Source organism: Phascolarctos cinereus, unplaced genomic scaffold (assembly GCF_003287225.1).
Source record: "Phascolarctos cinereus isolate Bilbo 61053 unplaced genomic scaffold, phaCin_HiC Scaffold_9;HRSCAF=440, whole genome shotgun sequence".
In the NCBI taxonomy this organism is placed as follows: domain Eukaryota; kingdom Metazoa; phylum Chordata; class Mammalia; order Diprotodontia; family Phascolarctidae; genus Phascolarctos; species Phascolarctos cinereus.
Genome location: NW_027556402.1, coordinates 14,919,734 through 14,929,142, shown reverse-complemented (window position 1 = coordinate 14,929,142; position 9,409 = coordinate 14,919,734). Strand labels below are relative to the sequence as shown.

The following is a 9,409-nucleotide window of genomic DNA, read 5'->3' as shown; positions in this document are numbered from 1 at the left end:
TGAATAACTTAAATCATGGTTGGGTACAAAGACTAAACCAGTATTTTTTGATACCATCCTACCCCTTTTTGAATTGGTTTTATGTTGCATAGGTACTTCAGTTGGGATAGAGAGAGTGTGTATTCACCTGGGGTCTGACTCTGAATCAGGAAAGGGCTGCCAAGGAAAAGCAAATCCAGGCTGTTCACCAAACAACTTCTCTCTCACCCAGTCCTTATGTTCCCATTAAAGAACAGCACCCAGAGTATACAGTAATTCATAAGGGAAACTTAGCTTGGCCATTAGATTGTAAGCTCCTTGGAGTCAGGGACATTTATCTCTCTTTATATCTCCAGCGCTTGGCATAGTGCCTGGCACATTATAAGTGCTTAATAAGTGTTGATTGTGGGGCAGCTAGGTGGCGCACTGGATAGAGCACCGGCCTTGAAGTCAGGAGGACCTGAGTTCAAATCCGGCCTCAGACCAAACACCTGACACTTACTAACTGTGTGACCCTGGGCAAGTCACTTAACCCCAATTGCCTAAAAAAGAAAAAAAAAAGAAAAGAAAAACAGGTCTGAGTGGCAGGGATTACTCCTTTAGCATAGCCATGGAGTTCCAGTTCAGCAGCCAGTTATAATGACTGACAGGAAGTGGTCAGAGTATGTCTGCCCCTGTTTTGAAGTAGGGGATACAGGAAGTGACACTCTATCACATATTCCCAAGACGGTGATACTGCTATTAAAGGCTTGAGACTTTTTTCCTCATTTCTGGTATTTTTTTTTGATTCACCAACATGAGGGTGACCCTTTCCCCAATGTCTTCCTTCATCATCCCCTTGCCTGGCCCTGGAATTGGCTAAAACCCATTTGAGATGGCAGGCAGCAGGAAGACTCACCACCACTGAAAAACATCACCCACCTTTGCCCAGCCTCCTTGAAACTCACGTGGCTTAGTAATATAAAAGTTTATTATATTATATTACACTACATTATATTGTCATATATTATATTATATCATATTATGTAATTATTACATGTAATATTATATATTGTATAATTATACAATTCTATTCTTCCTGATGAAATAGAAGTACCTTGTACCTTACTATCTACCCTTATACCCTTACCATAAAACTTTTAGCGCTCTTTCTGTCTGACTTACCAGTATGACCTAGGAATGCCTAGGCCTTTCCATATACCCCATCAGCAAATTCTTAGGATTCCGAGGTCTTTCTTCATTGGAATCTCTCTCTCTCTTCTCTCTCTCTCTCTTCTCTCTCTCTCTCTCTCTCTCTCTCTCTCTCTCTCTCCCTCTCTCTCTCTCTCTCCCCACATATACGTGTATATATATATATACACACACATATGTAGGTGTGTGTGCATGTGTATGTGTTTGTATATGTTGTCTCCCCTAATCAGAGGGAGGTTCATTGAGAACAGGGTTAGCCACTTTTTCAGTTTGTATTGCTGGTGCTTAGCGCATAGTAAACACTTCACTTTTTCATTCATTCATTTCTTCATATTTTCCAGTCCCCTCATACCTTCACATTGTGTGGCCTCCAACATAAATCTCATTTTTGTACATTTGCTCTCATCAAGGTGCGTTCCTCTATCTTTTTCTCTTTAGTGCCATTTCTAAAGACTGATATTACAGTCCAAGTATGACGTCTTTACTTTCCTCAATGGTGAAGAGGATTTTTTATAAAAATCTTTGCAGATCTTCTACATTTTTCTTCTGTTTGCTCTTCAGTTTTGATGCTTAAATGGCCTCAGGAGACCTTTGCTTACTTGGATCTCTTACCAAGCTTTCGGTACATGGGTTTCACACTCCATTGCCTCCATTTGATGACTTATTATCCCCAGTTCATAGCCTTCTACCCTTCTTCTCTATTAAGATTTCATAAACTAGTTTACATTCTAAAGTGGTGTTGCATTAGGCTACTTAGTAAGTAAGTCAATTGCTCGATGACGAATGTGTTTTTAGGACGTTTTTGTCTTCTTGTTCCAGACGTTTGCTTACGTTGATTAAACTTCTACATAAAATTATTATGATTCATGCCTATGGCAACTTCTTCTTTCTTCTTTAGCTCTGTTCTACTGTGCTGTGAATGGCCAAATTAGTTTTATAAAATTTTAATGACATGTGTAAATAAACATTCCAAATCTGACATTCATAGCTCTCTCCCAAATGCATACATCTTTTAGCATTGAGATTCAGGTTTATTCTACAGTTATACTAAGAATTTCCCAAAGATCTTCCTAATTATTTCTCCATCCTCCTTATCTCATGGCTTTGCAAAGAAACCAGCCCAGGAAAAGGAATGATTAATAATACAATGTGGAAGCCATTGTCAAACACAGAGCACTCTTCCTCTTGGCTCTTGGGCGGTCAGGATGCACATTTGCTGCTGCCTTTGTTTTTTCATACTAGAAAGTCATTCAGTCCAAGCCCCCGCCATACTTCCAAGGCCACGCAGCCCAGACTCTAGAGGAACAAGGCAAGAACGAGTCCTCCATGACAGTAAATTCATATGGAAACTTAAGTCAGCAGACCCTGCTCCCTCCACATGAGATGGATGTAATCAGGTTGCCATGGGTCCCCTGGGTTCTATTGGTCTATTTAGGCTTCAGCAATATCAATTTTGCTCAATGAATTTTAGAGACCATGGAAATAGTTACGGCACCAAGGGAAGGGCCCTCCAGGTCCCTGATGAAAGACCTGAGGTCTGTCTTTAATGCTCTGACTTCTTTCTCAGGGTCCAAAATGGCAGCCAACCCAATCCACAATCTTTGCACCTGAAAAATTTAAATACCGAGTCAAGATAGCAGATTTAAGGAGTTCTTTATCATGTACCAGGGCCACTACAGGGGCAATTAAAAAATTTTTTTAATTTCCCATAGTCTGGCAGCCTGGTATAAGGACCTCAAACCCATTTTTCATTCCCTTGATGAAACATTACACTAACCCTAAAATAAGGAACATGGAGAAAGGGGGAAATGACTAAAGAGAGAAGGAGAAAAGGGAAGACAGAGCCACAGCCAAAGGGGAATTAATGCTTGGGGAGGTGGGGAACAGGAACCAGCCCCTCCCCCCCAGTCTCTATGCTTCACTCTTCCAGCACCAAAATTAACGGTCTATGATGCTAAACACTAAGATCTGCCCAGCCCTCACCCCACCCCCACCTTCATAAGGACTGCAGCAGTAAGAATGAAGTAAAGCAATAGAATTTTAAGTCACCAGATATTTTTTGAAATATATGCCACTGTGGTTACTCTATGCAGGCTATGCTACATTTTCCCTAAAAAGGAATGAAACCATCCTCAAGAATTAATTGGCGGGGGGGTTAAATCTCAGACTATTGATGCAGCTTCCTGGTGGCCTGAAAATAAAAGCCCAGGGCATAAAAAACTGTGACTTCCTTAGGCTTGACACACTGCTGACCCAAACCATTAGGACAGGAGTTTGAAAGAAAGGATACAGCCAGGGATGTCACTGGACCTCAGACGGTCTTCAAGCCGTGGCAGGATTGTGGTTCAGTCTTTTCAGTCGTGTCTGACCTTTCATGACTCCATTCGGGTTTTTGGTTTTGTTTTTTTGATGAGGCAATTAGGGTTAAGTGACTTGCACAAAGCTAGTAAGTATCATGTGTCTGAGGTCAGATTTGAACTCAGGTCCTCTTGACTCCAGGGACAGTGCTCTAACCACTACTTCACCTAGCTGCCCCATTTGGGCTTTTCTTGGCAAAGACACTGTAGTGGTTTGCTATTTTCTTCTCCAGCTAGTTTTACAAATGAGGAAACTGAGGCAAACAGGGTGAAGTGACTTGCCCAGAGTCACACAGCTACTAAGTGTCTGAGGCCAGATTTGAACTCATGAAGATGAGTTTCCTGACTACAGGTACAGTGCTGTATCCACCATGGCACCTAGCTGTCCTAATGGCAGTATTGAAGTAGCTGAAACAAAAACTCAAGAGATACACTTGTCAGTCAACAAAATTTTAACTTATAAGCAAAGGAAGATTTTGTTGTTCAGTACTTTCAATCATGTCTGACCCTTCATGACCCCATTTTTGGGATTTTCTTGGCTAAGACACCAGAGTAGTTTGCCATTTCCTTCTCCACATCATTTGACAGATGAGGAAACTGAGGTAAACAGAGGTAAATGACCTGCCCAGGGTCACGCAGGTACTAAAGTGTCTGAAACTACATTTGAACTCATGAAGATGAGTCCTGACTCCAAGCCCACCTAGCTGCCCAGCAAAGGGGATACACAAAGACAAATATCGGAGCACAGTTCCCTCAGATTTTACTATAGGATTTCTTTTCCACAGGAAATCAAAGTTTAAAAAAATGGCTTACTCTATTCTGGCTGGCTACATTAACAGGACATAAATATATACAAGAAACATCTGCTCTGAACGTTTTAAATGCTATGTTGTTTAGATAATTAATTGCAGTAAATGAAACATCTGCATAAACAGGATATCAATGATATATTGCACAGAAAATGAACTACAAGGAAGAAATACCTATTAGGACAAAAAGCACGAGGTGTTTCTTTAGTTACACGTGGTGACACGTTGTGTTTACTCCACCAACTCCGGCTGTTCTGCCATTACTCGAAGCCAAGACACAGTAACTTGAGTTCATACTTGAGCTCCATTTCCGCACAAAGAGAGTTCTTTGGGGATCACCAACCCCACGTTTTCCATAAAGTATTGTTTAGAGAAAAATACAGTGCCCCAGGAGTTAGGAGACCTGGACTCTAAGCCTAGCACTGCCATGAACTCAGGGTGTGATCTCAGCCAAGTCAGTCACCTCTTTGGGTTTCTATTTCTTCATCTACATTTGAAATAAGGGTGTTGTCTAAGTTTATAAGTGGCCATGTTTTTTCATTGTGAGCGACATGATCAGAAATTCATAATATGTAAGAGCCACCTGAATTTCATTTTATAATTAATTTTAGTTAGTTTAATTAATAAATGCGAATTGACCAAAGCCAGCTGGAGTAAACCCTGACAGCAGGGGGTTACAAGAAGGTAGATATAGGCAGGCTGCTAAACCCTACTGGCCTACTAGGTTCAATTGTACTAGAGTGGGGCCACATGATTACTCCTGAGCAAAACTGACCAGACTGTCCTGAGGCAACCCGTCAGCCAGGTGTACAAGACTTAGCATACAGGCAGCACATCATGTCTTTTCCTCAGGGACTCTTTCCAAAATCACATCTCCCTGCCGTGGCTCCTCAAATCCGTCCTTTGCTCCTCTGCTACCTCATCGGTGGGCTCACTACTGACCCACATAGTTTCCCCAGTAGTTAGAATCCCATATAAGCACTCACTTGGGTATAAGCCCCCTCGTACGATGCCCTGTGGGACACAGAGGGCACCAGGAGCCACCTGACCCCCAAACCTGTAAGCCTAATAAACACATTGACTGCTCTGATCCCGGCAGCACTGGAGTCAGTTTTCCTGCATCTCCTCCCACTCTCTGCCTTCTGTACTTTTTGACACGGGAAAGTCATGCACTGTCTCTCTACGCCCATTTCTTTTCTGACTCACAAAGTCAGTGCAATCATGCTTAGAGTGAACTCTTTCCTATGAAGTCCTGGAGGCCAGATGAGGGGTGTCCCAATAGTGAGCACCAAAGGGTGATGTCATTACTGTCGCTCATTCTCATCAATCATTCAATTATTCAAACAAAAAATGCCAAGCACCTCTGATGTGCCAAGCACTGTGTGAGGCATGAGAAATACAAGGACAAAATGCAAACCGCCCCAGCCCCTGGGGAGAATCCTGGACTGAGAGGTGGGAGGGGCCTCATCTAATCCCCCCCCTCTTCATTTCAGAGCTGAGAATGCAGCTTTTCTGGTCCCAGAGCCTGTGTTCTTTTCACCATTTACATTCTACCAGAGAGACAACAGGTGTGTGCATCTATGTGTGTATACATAGATATACATAGATATAATATAACATATAACACATATAATAAATATGGGAGTGGGGGAGCACTCACATCCAGGGAGACCGGGAAAAGCCTCATGCAGGAGGTGGGGCTCGTGGGGAGTTTTGAAGGAACACAGGAATTCTGAGAGGCTGGGAGAAAGGGGAAGTGGACTCTCTCCTCGGCCTTGGGCCACGGGACGCAGAGACTGAATGTATTGTGGGCAAGACAGCAAGCGGCCCGCTTTGAGCCTAACCCAGAATATCAGGTGAATGATGTGGGAAAAGGCTATAAAGGGCCATTTCACAGCAATACACATCAACAACACATGTAATAATAATAACAGCACTAACAATGGCTAGCTAGCATTTCAGTAAAGCTTTTAAGCTTTGCAAATTGCAAATAAATATTTCAATAAATAAATAAAAATTTCGCAACAGCCCTGGAAAGTAAATGCTATTATACCCATTTTATAAATGAGGAAACTGAGTCACATCCCTAGGGCCACATAGCTAGCCAGTGTAAGGAGGCCGGATTTGAGTTCAAGTCTTCCTGACTATCAGCTCTACCCACTTTGAGGACATCCCTTGACAGGCTGTTTCAGTGACTATGGGTCTGAATTTCACGTAGCATATATTATATGGATGTGTCTCTGCATATCCGCGTAACACAAAGGAAGAGCAAACAAAATTAATAGGACATTTGTGACCTATGCGAGATACCTAAAATGGTATCCGCTAGGAGACACCAGAGTGCACAGAGCACTGGGTCTGAACTCAGGGAAGATCTGAGTTCAAGCCCAGCCTTAGGCATTTATGAGCTGTTGACCCTGGGCAAGTCACTTCACTTCTGCATGCCTCAGTTTCTTCATTTGTAAAATGGTGTCAATAATAGTACCTACCTCCCTGGACTGTTGTATAATAATTATAAAGTGCTTTACCATCCTGCTTAGCACATAGTAGGCACTCTATAAATGTTTATTTCATTCCACTCCCCCTTCTCCTTACTGTGTATCCCCAGTGCTGAGCATCGTGCCTGGTACATAGTAGGTATTACATAAATGCACTTTGTCCCTCCAGTGCCTAGCACACAGTAGGTGCTATATATATGTATATACCCATTCTCCTTTCCTTCCAAAAATAGATTATGAGCACATAGCTTAAAAAAAAACCTATTTAACAAACTATGCTATACATTCACAATGCTAATACAGAGAAAATATAAGTGAGAAAAATAATCATGAAACAGAAGCACATTGAATAGGGAATCATTAATCTGTGCATTAATGCGTGTAAGGAACCACATGCATGAGTAGACATTACCATGACGGTCTGGCGCGGCTTCCCCAGGCACATCGTCATTTGGGCCACCCCCTTGCTCATTATTCAGGCATTCCTTGCTATTCTGTGACCTGCTGACCCATCTGTCCCTATCCAAGTGCGAGCTGCCAGGTGGGCTCATCATAATCCTCATCAAAACTCTAGCCTTGCCTTTCTAAACCCGAACTTACAGAGGACCCAGGAGGCTAGAAGTGTTAATGATATTCTGGGTCAGAATGCCGGCCCCTGTGAACTACAAATCCCAAGGTGCCAGGCAGTTGTCAAACCCTTTTAAAATAAGGATGGAGAAGACCTGGGCATGGATGTAGACAGCAGAAAAAGAGTCAGTAGGTGGAAAGAGACTGAAGATTAGACAGAGGAGGGCTGATTACGGGATCTGCCAAAGGAGACGAGAGGTCAGAGGTACAAGGGGCTGGCGCTCAGGCCTTCAATAGGCCAGCATCTTCATCAGACACTATAACAAATAAGAGGATGAAGGATGATGTCAAGGGGTTTTGAGATGTAGGCAAGAAGAGATGAGGGCGGGGGCAGCTAGGTGGTGCAGTGGATAGAGCACTGACCCTGAAGTCAGGAGGACCTGAGTTCAAATCTGGCCTCAGACACATAATACTCACTAGCTGAGCGACTCTGGGTAAGTCACTTAACTCCATTGCCTAACCAAAAAGTAGAAAAAATAAACATGATAATAGTATAGGAGTGGTTGTGAAGATCAAACAATATATTTGTAAAGTGCTTTGCAAACCTTAAAGCCCAATAAAAAGGATGAGGTATGGGAGGAGGTCCTCATTTAAAGGGGGCAGAGAAAGCGGTGGTGAAGAAAGATTAAGCATCACAGATGTAGAGTTAGCAGGAAGCTCCAGGCCCATCTGGTCTTATCTTCTCACTGTGCAGACAAGGAGAATTAGGGCCAAGGAGATTAAGCCCAAGGTGGCACTGTATCAGAGGAGAGATTCAAACCCAAGTCCCCTGAGAAGAGGAGAGCTGGTACTCTTCCCACTATACTCTGTTGCCTCTTAGAGAAAAGGTTTAGAAGAGCCCCAAGCAAAAGGAGCGTACTTGAGATGTAGATATAGGAGGCAGCTGGCTGGCACAGTGGATAGAGCACCAGCGCTGGATTCAGGAGGACCCGAGTTCAAATCCGGCCTCAGACACTGAGTAGCTGTGTGACCCTGAGCAAGTCACTTATCCCCAAATACCTGGGGAAAAAAAAGGAATCAGTTATGAAGAAGCAAGTCCTTTCCCCTTGCATATACAATAGCAGTTCAGGCCAATAATCCCTGCAATTTTCTGCCAACACTGTCTGAGCCCCCATGACTCAAATCTGAGCAGGCTGTGCCTTTGTTCACCACTGGCCACCTCCCAGCTGCATTTCCTTCTCATTCCTTCTTCACTCTGCCAGATGTTGAAACAGTAGGGCCTGCCTGCTCATTGTCTAACACACACTGCTTACAATACAAACTGACTCTTCAGTTTTGTTTTGTTTTGTTTTTTAACACCAAAGATCCCCAAAACTTATTCTTTTCTAGTGAGGCTGCTCAATTCACCCTGACTGCCGACCCCACGGCTATGACTGCTGCTCCCTTGTTGATGACTGCCTGAGAAAGAGAACGAGGAAATCTGCACTAAGGTTTGTCAATTTTTCTATTTTCTTGGTGTTTCCTGCTGTGTGTCCAGAGCTGCTAAATGGATTTTCATTCAGTGTATGTACTTCCTGTGATCTCAAAGTAGCCCTTGCAGAATTCAGAACTAGTCTACTGACTGGGATCCCTCAGGCTCTCTCTAAGTGTGACTCCTGTTTTGATGGGCACAATGCATCTCCAGGAATTTTGAATTCTAGATTCAGAGTTGAAAGACGTTAGAGTTCATTGGCTGCAGCTTCCTCATTTTGCAATTAGCATGAAGCAACAGTGATTCCTCCCTTCCTATTGCCTTCCACTAAGGGCTACTCTGGAGCCAGGGACACAGGCCAAGCTAGGTTCAATTGTGGGGGAGCCAGCCCTCTAACAAGAGGGCAGTTTTTCCCTTAAATTCTTCAGCTGCTTAAAACTCCACCCTGGTGCTCCTGGGAAGAATTCTTCAGAGCTCATGTTGCAATTCATATCTATGGTCTCTCCAAAAGAGGAATAAAAAGATATTCAATTTACA

The 9,409-nt window shown here is 43.2% G+C and overlaps 1 protein-coding gene across 1 annotated transcript in view; it reads left to right on the top strand.

The window, feature by feature from the left end:
• The first annotated feature begins 8,660 nt into the window (after positions 1-8,660).
• Positions 8,661-9,409, top strand: part of LOC110209826 (sulfotransferase 1B1-like) — a 31,679-nt gene continuing 30,930 nt past the window's right edge. Inside the window, exon 1 of the mRNA XM_020988545.2 lies at positions 8,661-8,891. The gene's annotated coding sequence lies outside the window, so the exon portion shown is untranslated. The remainder of the gene's footprint in view (positions 8,892-9,409) is intronic.